Source organism: Plecotus auritus (assembly GCF_963455305.1).
Source record: "Plecotus auritus genome assembly, chromosome: 9".
In the NCBI taxonomy this organism is placed as follows: Eukaryota; Metazoa; Chordata; class Mammalia; order Chiroptera; family Vespertilionidae; genus Plecotus; species Plecotus auritus.
This window is the reverse complement of record NC_137783.1, coordinates 149,645,758-149,659,546: the sequence shown is the minus strand read 5'-3', so window position 1 is coordinate 149,659,546 and position 13,789 is coordinate 149,645,758. Positions and strand designations below refer to the sequence as shown.

The following is a 13,789-nucleotide window of genomic DNA, read 5'->3' as shown; positions in this document are numbered from 1 at the left end:
AGTCTCCTCCAAAGAACTTAGGATCGGGGCGAAGAGAGGGGTTGCATTTTTAGAATCTCCTTTAGAATCCTCTACTCGGAGCAGAATCACTCAGACTCATTTTCACTCCCTTGCTACCCCTCCCCCAAGCTTGCCACCCATGGGTTTCATCAGTTTCCCTAAGGGACAAGTCTAAGACTCACGTTAGCTTTTCCTCCCTAATCCTTTGCTGCTCTGAATATGCTGAGAGGTTGCCAGTACCTCAAGCTAAGACACATATTTGGAACTCACTCTGCCCCCTTCATCTTCAGGGAAAACTGGTTTGTGGATGCCCTGTCCATGTCTGAACCAGCTCTCCAGCGCTGCAATTGTGGCTGCTTGTGGAGGGGCGGGCAGCTGAGGAACAGCTCACGGAGACAACATGTAGCAGGTTAGGGCAGGGGCAAGCCTGCAGCCAGACAAGAACGCAGTGCCACGGGGTTAATGGGGGGGAGTCCTTCGGAGCCAGAGTGGGTGGTAAAGGCCGAATGTGGTGCTGGAGTTGGAACACCCCAGCAAGGAGGCCTTGCCAGGTAGTTCTGTGCGGGGTGGACTCCAAGCCCTCTGGATGTCTCGGCCGCAGAGACACCTTACACCCAGCCTCCCCATCACTCCAAGGGGCTTCATTCTCGCTCTGCCAGTGTTCTGGGCACTAGAGCCAACTGCGTCCCCTTCTCACACTCACACGGTGAGGATGCATAAAGGAGAGCATGGAGCAGCTACCAAAGAGGCCAGGAGACACTCACCGGCTCAGAGGGAGCCCCCAGCAAGCCCCCGCGAGAAGCCGGCGCTCGCAGACGCCTGCCGGTAAGAGCCGGCTCAGCGTGTCCGCAGCACCTGGACCGAAGCCGGCCCGTCCGCTAAGGAGCCTCGCAACGCGAACGGCCGGCGCTGTCAGACACGCTCCAAGCCCAGGCGACCGGATCCCTTAACGCGTTGGCCAGCCCCACTCTTCCAGACTCTTCTCTTGGCTCCGGAAAGGCCCGCATTCCCCAGCCTTGACCCCACCACCCGCACACCCGTCCCTGGGTGGCTGGCACATGACTCTCTCCATCCCGTCCTCGGGACGGGGCGGGAGCTAGAGACAGGAGCTGCATCCTCCCCCGCCTGCTCCCCAGGTCGGCCTGGACCCCGACCCCAACCCCACGGTCCGCACGCGGCTGCACAAAGCGCGCCGCCCGCCGGCCCGGACAAAGCGGGCCGGGCGCCGGCACCTACCTCGGAGCGGAGCTGGGCGCCGGCCCCTTCGGCGGGAGCGCGGCGGGCGGGGGCGCACTGGTCGTCGCCGCGCCCGCAGCCCGGCCACGAGGGGCGGTTGCGGGTGGTGGCGGCGGGTGGCTCGGAGGCGGCGGGACGCACGGCGGGCGGCGGGCGGGCGCTGTCACGGGGTGCGGGGGGCGCGTGGCGGCGCGCGGGCGCGAGCGGCGGGACTGCGGCGCCGCGGAAGGAGGACAATAGCTTCCCCCTGCCGCAGGCTGCCGGCTCCCGCGGGAGGCTCGGGACCATCTGGAGCCCTCGGCCCCGCGGGACTCGGGGCTGGGCCCGAATCACCCCCTCCCCGCCCGGCGCCATGGCAACTGCGGCCCCTCTCGGTTCTCCGCACAGCTTTCCTGTCCGGGGTCGCTGACCTTACCCGGGGCAAACGCATTGGCGGTTCAGCGTCCAGCTCCCAACCCCCTCCCCACCTTCCCTGCGGGTGGCCCCTGTAACCCCGCCTTCCGGTTCTCGCCAGCCCCGGTCACCCCCAGGCCGTCTGGGCACCCCTCCACCCTCCACAGCTTACCGGGCTCGGTCTCCGCAGTTTGCACACCCCACCTTTGTCCCTACTCCGATTTTCGTCCAAAATCTGATCCCCAGGACACACAATCCTTCCTTTAATGGCAATCACTGCCCAGAAAGCTTCCCAATCTTCAGCCTCTGTTTTCCTTGTCAAATTTTCCTCTTTCAGCACCTCCAGTTCATCTCCTTTTAAATATGTCTTTCACCCATCCCCTCTCTCTCCCATCCTCCTTCAGGCAGGTAGGCCGGCTCTCTTTCCCAAAGCATCTCCATGGTACATGTGATGGAGATTCGCCTTCTCACAAATCAGATTCTCAGAACAGTCATCACTGCAGCTCCTTCTCAGCTCCTCTCATTTATCAACCAGAATACCGGCCTACTCACTGTCTTAAGAGGGAGTGGGGGTGGGGATGGACATTTCTAGGCCTGGCACAGTTGGGTTTCTCCTTGGTCATAAGCTAAATCTAAAGTGAACTGCTATTTGCTTAGGAGAGAAAAGAATTATGCCCAAATAATAGCAAAGTTATAAAGTGCCCTGTTCGCACTAAAAGCACATTATCTCTTGTGATCCTCGATCCCCATTCCAGCTTAAAGAAGTAGGTACTGTTCTTCCAGACTAGGAAACTAAGCTCAGAGATGAACTAGTATCATAGACTGGGTTTCGTCCGGAGCAGTCGGAAGTTAACCATTAGGTTATACTGCCCAGGAAGATGTCCGCCTGCTTCTACCAGGGAAATGCCTGAAATGGCCAAGTAAGGGCAACGTGAAGAATGGGCTTTGCCTGAATTATTGGATTTAAGATTTTATTTATTTATGAATAATGGAATTTTAAGATTTTGCTCCTTTCCGAAAAGATAGGCACACTGAAACAAATATAAAGGTAATTGAAGTACTTCCCAGACATGATTTTGGCAAGCAGAAATCATTTGTGTTAAACCCACTTGAAATAATTTACAAAGTTCAAAAAAGTTCTTTTACTGTCTGTCTGGTATGGCTCAGTGGTTGAGCATTGACCTATGAACTTGGAAATCACTGTTGGATTCCCAGTCAGGTCAGGGCACATGCCTAGGTTGCAGGCCTGATCTCCAGTTGATTCTCTTTCATTATTGATGTTTCTATCTCTGTCTCCCTCTCACTTCCTCTCTGAAATCAATAAAAATATTTTTAAAAATACATATTTATTTTAAAAAGTTCTTTTACCAATCCTAACTAGATGTGTTGTCTCACCTACCTGGCCTTGGTTTTCCTAGTCTATAAAATGGGTTGGAAGGAAGGTCAGGGAGTTGCATTAAAATATGACCTTGACGTTCTTTTTCAGCTCTGATAGTCTGATTCTAAACTGGAACAGTGAATCTACCACCAAATTGGAACTTGGCCTTCTGGGGTGTACCTCAATATTAGCTGTAATCAGGCTATTTATTACTTATTTTTTTTAAATAGTCACTCCTTCAGGCAATGGAATCAAAGAAGTGAGGGCATAAGCTGTAACAGTTCCCAGAGGTGGAAGTGAATGTGTTCTTGGGGGAGGGGGCACTGAGATGTGCTTTATGTCATCAAAGAGGCTCCATCAGGGATGTTCAAGCTGATGGGATGAGAATCAGCTGATCTGCTCAAGGAGCCAGAACCCCAAACCTCTGCTGCTGTACTGGTTATGGGAGCTGAGGGTCTCAACAACAGCCTATTAGATTGCGACCCAATTAGAAGACAAGAATATTAGGTCTAATTAGCATAATAATGTTTTTTGTATAGTGAGCTCCCATTTTCAACATTTCATAATCCTTTAAAAAAGACTTGTAAAGTAAGCATCATTCTCACTTTATTGATAAGCAAACATTTGTTGTCCCACTTATTTATTGCTTCTTATGTATGTCCTGACCAGAGATTGAACCTACAACCTTGGTGTATCAGGATGATGCTCTAACCACCTGAGCCACCCAGCCAGGGCCTACACCAACTCTTCTGATTCCTAATATATTCTTTCCCCTTTGCTAGAAAGGGAGTTTAGCAGTATAGTTAAAATCATCCATTTTGGAGTCAGGCTCTTTGGGTGTAAAACCTAGTTTTGCCACTAGCCTTTGACCTTGGGTAAGATACTTAATCTCCCTGGGATTCAGTTTCCTCACCTGTGAAATGGTATCATAATGTAGGGATCAAATAAGTTACTGCAGATGAAGTACCAAAACACTGCCCGGCAGAGAGCAAGTACTCAACCAGTGTCAGCGATTATTATTTTACCATATTATCATTTTGCCATACTCTTTCCCAATTTGGGGAGGAAGTGTTCTCCATAAAGAGAACACATAGATCACTTGTCTCAGCTCTGTTACCGAGTTGCTTTGGAAACTTGTTATTTTGCTCTGTAGTGCGTCAGTACAGTCAAGGATGAAGAAAACGTCTACTTCCTTTTTACGTAAGTTGCAAAAGTGAATTAAATGATGTCCACCAAGTATGCTGAGCTTCTCAGAGAATCCAGATTTTCTGCTTACATGATCAAGACTCGTGGAAAGGTCTTGGTAGGATTTCCTGCCATTAAACCTACAAGCCCAGCTGAATTCTTACCTCCTTCCGTCTGACACTGATTCTTCTGGCTCTTTCCCTAAATCCCCTCCCCTCCCCTCCCACCGCCTCATGGCTCGAATTCCTTCTGGTGAGCTCCCTCTCTGCTGGCTCATTCTCATCAGCATTTAAACAAGCTCAAGTACTTGCCAGCTTAAAAAAATAAGCGAGAAACCCCAATCTTTCTTCACATTGCCCTTACTCTTCATGATCACAATCTTCTTGAATCATTTGAACTCATTGGCTCCACTTCCTTGCCTTCCATTTAATCAAACATTCATTCAAAAACTATCTGGCTTATGTGCCAGGCACTGTGCTAGATCTGGAGATCCAATGATGAGTAAAATGGACACTGTCTCTGTCCTCTTGGAGTTTACAGTCTGGTTGGGTTGGCAGACATTAATAAAATATTCATCACAAAGTATACAGACTTAGATTATTTTTTAGATCCTCACCCTTGGACATGTTTTTATTGATTTTTAGAGGGAGAGGGAGAGAGAGAGAGAGAGAGAGAGAGAGAGAGAGAGAGATGAGAAAGCACATGCCCCAGGGTTCAAACCTAGGTATGTGCCCTGATGGGCAATTGAACCTGAGACCTTTTTTTTTTTTAAAGCATTTGTTATCTTTTAAAAAAATATATATTTTTTATTGATTTTTACAGAGAGGAAGGGAGAGGGATATTGAGTTAGAAACATCCATGAGAAACATCCCTCAGCTGCCTCCTGCACGCCCCCTACTGGGAATGTGCCCACAACCGAGGTACATGCCCTTGACCGAAATCGAACCTGGGACCCTTCAGTCCGCAGGTCGACACTCAATCCACTGAGCCAAACTGGTTAGGGCTGAACCTGAGACCTTTTGGTGGCTCAACCAACTGAGCCACCTGGCCAGGGCTATATACTCAGATTTATAATCATAAAGGATAATGAGTGTCATGAGTGAAAAGGTCAGGATGCTATGTGAGAATAAAACAGTGAGTTATAACCTGGTTAGAAAGGTCAGATCATCTGAGCTAGATCTGAAATATGAGAGCATTAACCAGGCAGAGAATGAAGAATAATAATAGCCACTACTAACATTAATTGGGGATTATCTTTCTAGCACTTTACATATTTCACTTAATTCTTATAACAACTCTGAGGATTAACTCCATTTTACAGAAGAGGAAACAGAGTCATTGAGAGGTTGAGTGACTTACCCAGTGTCATTGAACGAGGTAGAGCTGGGATTTTAACTAACCCAGACAGTCTGACACTTGAGTCATGTTCTCAGCTACGGGGACACAGAGTGTGTGCATACCAGGCCTGATGCTGCAGGGTGCCTGGGGTATGTGAGAAATGGAGAGAAGGGCAGTGGGAGGGGAAACAGGGCAATAGAGAATGTGTGATGAATTCAGGCCAGGAAGAAAGGAACTGTTTTATTTTTCTGAAGAAGCTTCCTGTTAAATGTCAAGAGACAGAACCTGATAAGCCCAAAGCTCAGAATTTATGCCATCAACTGTTGAATTGGAAAGAATATGTAAGGTTCCCATCCACAAGGAAAATATAATCCTTTTAGAGCTTGGAGCAGAATTGAAAAAGATTGAGAAAGGAGAGCAAGAGGTTAGATGCAAACAGTAGTGGAGAGAAGAAGCTTATGTTCCATATAATTCCTGGAACTCACAGCCTTTCAAAGTACCCTATGCCAACAGGGGCAATCACCACAGAGTACAAATGGCATTGTCGCCTGTGTAGGCACAGCAGGTCTGAGATAAATTCCATCTCCTCACCACCTCCAGCCTTCTCACCTCCTAAGCCTGATTCTCTTCGGCTCCTGGATGTTTGGAGGCAATCTGGAAAGTTCCTCAGTTCCCCGCCGAGGAGGAATAGGAGAGTAACCTGAAAATTGAAAGTCAGGGTGCCTGTGGGGATTGCTTTGGAGTGTGTGTGTGTGTGTGTGTGTGTGTGTGGCGGGGGGGGGTGGTGAGAACCCCACGTAGAGGCTGAGGGGTACCTGACCAACCTAGGGAACGGATGTAGGTTCAGGAGCACCAGGAACCGCTGAGGTGGGAGCCACCAAGCTCTCCATGAAGCAACGACTGCTCTGTCTACACCAAGACCACAGGTCCCACCTGCCAGGGAACTCCGCCGCAGATGCACTGGTCATAGCGCCCAGTGGCCAAGACCAAGTGAAGAATTGAGAAAGGAGAGCAAGAGTTTAGATGCAAACAATAGTGGGCAGAAGGGGCCCAGTGGACCAGCAGGCCCGTGTAATGCCAACTTGGGACAGGATTTTTAAAAATATATTTAAAAAATGTATTTTTATTGATATAAGAGAGAGGAAGAGAGAGATAGAAACATCAATGATGAGAGAGAATCATTAATCGGCTGCCTCCTGCAAGCCCCCTAATAGGGATCCAGCCTACAACCGGGGCATGTGCCCTGACCGGGAATAGAACTGTAACCTCCTGATTCATGGGTCGATGCTCAACCACTGAACCACCCCAGCCGGGCAAGGAAGCTCTTTATCAGTTAGGTAAGAGAGACAGAAGATGGCACATGACCTTACCCCACCTCCCCCCAATATCAGAATGCTCCATAAATCCAGAACTAGAACATCATGAAGGGAAGGGGACAGGGAGGAGAATCCTAAGAAACTGCATATACCACTTGAAATGATTGAGTTGTCTTGAGTTGGCATTTTCCAGGTTTATCATTTTTCTGCCATCAGTAGAAATGGGGTCCGAAGAACTAAGTTGAGAACTAAAGAAAATTACATATTTCCTCATTGGAGTCTATGATTGAGATTGTACATAAGCCTGAGATACAGCCGAAACCGGTTTGGCTCAGTGGATAGAGCGTCGGCCTGCGGACTGAAAGGTCCCAGGTTCGATTCCGGTCAAGGGCACGTACCTTGGTTGCGGGCACATCCCCACTAGGAGGTGTGCAGGAGGCAGCTGATCGATGTTTCTCTCTCATCGATGTTTCTAGCTCTCTATCCCTCTCCTCTCTCTTCCTCTCTGTAAAAAATTAATAAAATATATTTAAAAAAATAAGCCTGAGATACAGGAAAAGGTCAGAAAGGTTGGCTAGCAAGGGGAGTGCCAGCACCTCACAAGGACAGACGTGACTTCCTGCGACTACTGTGGACCAGCAGGCCAGTGTAACACCAGCTCAGGACATAATTTGCAAAGAAAAATCATGTATTTGAAAGTGAAAGTCTGCAGATGAGCCAAGGGAGAGTCTTAAGTCAAATGGGGCATTCTGATAGTAGGCTGTGGGGAGGCGGGGCACCTTAAGTAAAACATACAGGCATATCTCAGAGATACTACAGGTTTAGTTCCAGACCAATGCAATAAAGCGAGCATTGCAATAAAGTAAGTTGTAATCTTTTTGCTGGTGGAGGGTCTTGCCTTTAACCTGTAAAAACAAATTGTAAGACAATTTGTAAAAACACAACATCCTTGAAGCAATATAAAGTGAAGTGCAACAAAATGAGGTGTGCCTGTAATGATGTAGGAAAATCTAGATTTGCATAAAAGGTTAATGGGGGAAGTTATTTGTATTGCAAAGGTATTCTTCAGTTTACAAGAGAACTGAAAACAGGGTTTTTTAAAAAAAGTCAACTTCCCAATATGTTTAAAACGATTTGATTCACACAAAATTGGGTTTATATGATGTTTTAGGAACACACCTCGTGTACAAAGCACAGGACATCTGGAATATAATCACTCAGGCCAGGCCTGAAACACTGTGACAAGTTAACAATAACAATCCTAGGTATTCCCCACTCCCTTTTATAAAAGGACTAGTGGCCCGGTGCACGAAATTCGTGCACGGGGGTGGGGGGGTGTTGGTCCCTCAGCCTGGCCTGCACCCTCTCCAATTTGGGACCCCTTGGGGGATGTCCAACTGCTGGTTTAGGCCTGATCCCTCTCGCAATCCGGGACCACTGGCTCCTAAGTGCTCACCTGCCTGCCTGCCTGATTGCCCCTAACCACTCTGCCTGTAGGCCTGCTCACTCCCAACTGCCCCCACACCCCACCTGCCGGCTTGCCCCCAACTGTCCCCCACTGCTGGTCTGCTTGCCAACTGCCCCCCCGCCAGCCTGCTTGCCCCCCCACTGGCCCCATCAGCCTGATCACCCCCCTCCTGGCCTGATCACCCCTAACCGCCTCTGCCTCAGCCCCACCACCAGAGCTTTGTCCAGAAGGTCTCCTGGTCTAATTAGCATATTACCTTTTTATTAGTATAGATTAGATGAGTTTTTCTGTGGTTTCAATTCAATATAATGAAAAAAGTCTCCACCAAACCACTGTTGTCCAGAAGTGGAATGGGTTGATTCTGAGGTGGTGAATTTCCCAACACTAGATATTTAATTAAAAGCTAGATATCAACTTGTCAGTACTGTTGGAATGACTACTGCATGAAATAGGGAGGTGAATTAGGGCAGTGTTTCCCAACCCTATTACACACTAAATATATTGTGTAAAGTAGATTAATTCTCCATCTTGAATACCAGGAAGACATGAGAAAGGAGGTAGAGGCTATTCAGGAAGAGGGGTGGGGATAAAGGAAAGGAATTGGAAAAAATATTGTTCCTCTGGTTAGGAAATACTAGATTAAATGACTTCTAAGATTTCTTCTAATTTGAAGATTCTAAAACTCTCAAATTGTCTCACAGATGTTATTTTAACTACATTCCTGGGAGAATTTTCCTATTTTAGTTGTGGAAAACTAGAACATAACACTTAAAGTGAGTGGTAAAATGGGAAAATAATTCAGACATCCTGACCCCTTTAGACTTTTGATCCCACAGTCTGTTTTCAACTGCTGAGAATGAAAGTTGGGGAAAACGAAGATGGAAGTGGCCTGAAAACTAGAACAGAAGAAAATCAAGTCAAATTAAGAAATCAGTGAAAAAGCAGCTCAATGAGGTTCCATATTACCAACTTTAGAGACTTGGTACACCAGCATTCCTGGTAAAGTACTTCAGAGTACTGTGAACATACAGAAGACTGATCGAAGATTGAACACATGCAGTCAACGTCCTTTTTAGTGGGGCCCCTAGAAGACAAATCTTCGTCCCAGTTAGCCTATTTGTCTTTCAAATAAAGTTGATCATCTGGCCTTTGGATCAATAGATTTACTTAGCCATCTGTGACTAGATTACACTGCTGTTTCCATTCCCAAGGCTTCTATGCCACAAAGAATACTTCCTTTCCAGTGGATATCAGCAGGTAGGACAAATACACCTGCCTAGAAAGAAGGCAAAAGCCCATTACAGAGGGCAGAACCACTTTGTGCTACAGACTTTATTGGTTATCTAAGAAGAGGAGAAATTGGACACTAACAGGAAAGGAACAAAATCTCCTGGGCTGGCCCCAGAACCTGCTACTGGTGGAAAAACCAGACTCTGTGCAAAGGGTGATTATCAGCCAGGAAAAACAGGGAGCAATCCAGTATCATTGTCAGTTATTTCAAGGAGAGGAAGAGCCCAGAATGGAGTGAAGAAGAAAACACTCCAGTCATGTAAACTTTGCTAGTGTCCTGGGGTTGGAGGATCTTTCCTTTGCCCATCAATCTTAGAATGAGGAAGAATGAATGCTGTAGTCCAAGAAGTGGCTCAAAAGTCAGCACCACTGTGGCCTCTAGTGCCCCCCTCACCTAACATTCCTCTGCACAAGCATCCCTGTTTGACCCCTGATGGGAGAGCAGAGAGAGGTGAGTAAGTGAAGCTGCCCCAGATTCTGTGCTCCAGGTGGAGAAGGCCTCAAGAAGGTGAAGGGATGAGCTAATCTGAGCTTCGTGGCCCCATTTCCAAGGATGTGATTAGTGGAGAGGCACCTGGGACCTGCTCCACTTCAGGAAACCCGGTTATGGGAACTGGTGGGGGGACAGACTTTGCTCAGGACCTGAGAGAAACAGTTAACCCTTTCCTATTGTCTATATGGGAAACAGCCTCTTTTATTTTATTTATCTTCACCCGAGGATATTTTTCCATTGATTTTTAGAGAGAGTGTAAGAGAGAGGGGAAGACAGAGAGAAATATCAATGTGAGAGAGACACATGGATTGGTTGTCTCCTGCACAAGCCCGAACCAGGGCATGGGCTGGGGAGGAGCCTGCAACCAAGGTATGTGTCCTTGACTGGAATCGAACCCAGGACCCTTTGGTCCACAGGCTGACACTCTATCCACTGAACCAAACTGGCTAGGGCGGAAACAGCCTTTTAATAGTTCTCCAGAGTGAAAGAAACTCCTCAAATGGACTTCATTTTGCATCAGCCTGATAAGGGGGACCTCAGGAATATTTTCCACCTAAGTTCTTGGGGTCAGTCTCTTCAGGGCCTTTGAATGCTCTAAGGGAGCCTGAGAACAAGGAAGGACCTAAGAAGTGCCTAGGAATGACATATACAGAAAGGGCACATTCAGAAGGGAGAGCCAGCTCCACAGTTCCTAAAATGTCACTGTTCACCTGGCAGCATCTTCTAGGATGTCTGGTTTCTTTTCTTTTTTTTTTTTTTTTTAAATATATTTTATTGATTTTTTACAGAGAGGAAGGGAGAGGGAGAGAGTTAGAAACATCGATGAGAGAGAAAGATCAATCAGCTGCCTCCTGCACACCCCCCACTGGGGATGTGACCACAACCAAGGTACATGCCCTTGACCGGAATCGAACCTGGGACCCTTGAGTCCACAGGCTGACGCTCTATCCACTGAGCCAAACCAGTTAGGGCATAGGATGTCTGGTTTCATTCAAACCCTTGGGTTTGGGTTAGAATCAACCTGGGGCTCTTCAGATGGGGTGTCTTCTGGCCAGACAGGGGATTTCTTCTGAAAATAAACAGGATGTCCAAACTTGACAGGAAACACTAATCAAAATCCTGAGGTGAGTGAAGGAGTGGAAGCAGAATCAGTACACCACTAAGTCTAAGGACTGGGAGAGCTGACCCCTGATGGCACTGCTAAAACCCTGGACACCAGAGCTGAAAGTATCCAGAGCAGCATCCAAAGGCTCCTTGGTTGACCTGTTTGACTAAGGTGACTTTAACCTTGGATAGATCACTTAACTTCTTCAGGCCTCAAATTCATCTATTGAAGATAATTGATAACCTCTATAGTCCCTTCTGGCTCTAACATTCTATTGCTCTGAAAATGAGGTCTGAGTAAAAAGAGTTTTAAGAATGTGGAGTCAACCCTAACCGGTTTGGCTCAGTGGATAGAGTGTCGGCCTGCGGACTGAAGGGTCCCAGGTTTGATTCTGATCAAGGGCATGTACCTTGGTTGTGGGCACATCCCCAGTAGGGGGTGTGCAAGAGGCAGCTGATCGATGTTTCTCTCTCATCGATGTTTCTAACTCTCTATCCCTCTCCCTTCCTCTCTGTAAAAAATCAATAAAATGTATTAAAAAAAAAAAAAAAAGAATGTGGAGTCAGTCCAATAGTAGATTAGACCCCAGACCCCAGACAGGTTGGGGGCAAAAATTGCTGGGTGAGAGAAGGGCTGGATGCTGTGGCTCATTCAAGCCTTAGTTTGTGGGAAATGAGGGCATCTGAGTTCTTTGGATCCTTAGTTTTTCAACAGAGGTATTTGCTTCTCATGGTAATATTCATATTCCCATACCATAGAATTCTGAGACAAGCAGTCAGGCAGGTCACATCCAGGTGGGAGATGCACTGGGTAGCTGTTGGGGAGTGGAAAGAGGGGTTAAAAGATTTTTGTTTCAGCCTGGCTGGTGTGGCTCGGTGGTTGGACAGTATAACCTATAAACCAGGAGGTCACGGTTTGATTCCTTGTCAGGGCACATGTCTGGGTTTTGGGGTCGATCACCAGTGCGGGGTGTGCAGGAGGCAGCCAATCAATGATTCTCTCTCATCATTGATGTTTCTATCTCTCTTTCCCTCTCCCTTCTTTTCTGAAATAAATAAAAACATATTTTTAAAAAAGGATTTTTGTTTCAGATTTTGGCTCTGCCATTTACAAACTCAGTGTGATACAATCTCTTCTTGGAACCTCAACTTCATTATTTATAAAATGATAACAACACTTCCCCTACAAGATTGAGAGGATTACTTAGGATAAATAAGAAAAAGCAAAGACCATTTAGCACAGAGGAGATGCGCACCAAATGTCAAGCCTGCATTAACCCTTGCCTGACTACAGGGGTTTATGCTGTGAAAGTCCTGATGGCAGGGCCTATATCAAAGGTTAACTTCCTAGGTTCTGCCTACAACAGGTAGGGAGGGGTGGCGAGCTGTGTCCCTAGCAACCTCTGTTAGGCCTCTCCTGCCTCTAGGATGGGTTGGGTGTTCCACTGCATGTTCATCCCTGAGGCTTGCTCCAGGGACAAGAGCTGGAGGCCCGCATGACCCCACCCTTCATTCCCAATGCCATTTTCAAGGTGGGGCATTTTCTGCTGAGCCAATACTCTCCATGGGAAAGACTTTTAAGAGCCATCCACCCTGGCTGGTTTGGCTCAGTGGGTAGAATGTTGGCCTATGGACTGAAGGGTCCTAGGTTCGATTCTGGTCAAGGGCACATACCTCGGTTGCAGGCTAGATCCCTAGCCCTGGTTTGGCACATGTGGGAGGCAACCAACTGATGTCTCTCTCTCTCTCTCTCTCTCTCTCTCTCTCTCTCTCTCTCTCACACACACACACACACACACACACACACACACACCAAACAATTGTCTCACAAGATACTGTGTGAGTTAAAAATTTATAGAAAGAGCCAGTGGTGACAACAGGCAGTCATTCCATAAACATTAGCTCCCTTCCCCTCTGTAACTCCTCTTCCTAAAGGGGGCACCTGAGAGAGCAGGGAGTGAAAGGCTCCAATGATTCCCCAAAATGCCAGCTCATCAAGGCTGAAATGGTATTATGAGGAATTTTCCAGAAATAAAAGCCACCTTTTTCCAATAGATTACCTGTGAGCAACTGAAATGGGGAGAGTGGTCAATAGCGCTGAGCTCAGACTCAGGAAAGCTGTGATTCAGGTTTCAGCAGACGTGTTCTTTGGAGTAGCACCAAGGTTGTGCACTGGACAGGCACTGGGCCAGCTCCCCTGCCAGTCTGTCCAATCCTGGCTTCTTGGAGCTGAGGTGGAAGAATTTTCCCTGAAGGAAAGCAGCCAACACCCTGTCCCACCCTTCTCCTTGGGCAATTCTCTGCCAGGCAGGAATCTCTCTCACCGGTTTTCTTCTGGCTGCCTGAGGAACCAGCCACATCACCCGTTTGGGCTCAACCCCCACTCGCCACACCCCTCCCTGAACTTGCCCAAGCCCTGCAGCTGGAGTCTGGAGGACTACCTTCCTTTCAGCAAGAAACACTGTGGAAAAACCCAGAGCTTCTTCTGTCAGTGGAGCTTAGGAAAGCCAGCTCCTGCCTTTTCCCTGGGGGCGAGGGTCCCCCTCCAGGTCCTACTGGAAGGGGCTGGCTGGGCACCCTGGAATTAG

At 47.8% G+C, this 13,789-nt stretch overlaps 1 protein-coding gene across 3 annotated transcripts in view; it reads right to left on the bottom strand.

Moving 5' to 3' along the window:
* Positions 1–2,079, bottom strand: part of SPTBN2 (spectrin beta, non-erythrocytic 2) — a 38,874-nt gene extending 36,795 nt beyond the window's left edge. For 2 of the 3 annotated variants that reach the window (XM_080687660.1, XM_080687661.1), the window contains exon 1: positions 1,802–2,079. The gene's annotated coding sequence lies outside the window, so the exon portion shown is untranslated. Of the gene's footprint in view, positions 1–1,236; positions 1,381–1,801 lie in introns of those variants that run through there. The other variant, XM_080687662.1, reaches the window with a different exon arrangement.
* Between the last annotated feature and the right edge of the window lie 11,710 nt (positions 2,080–13,789).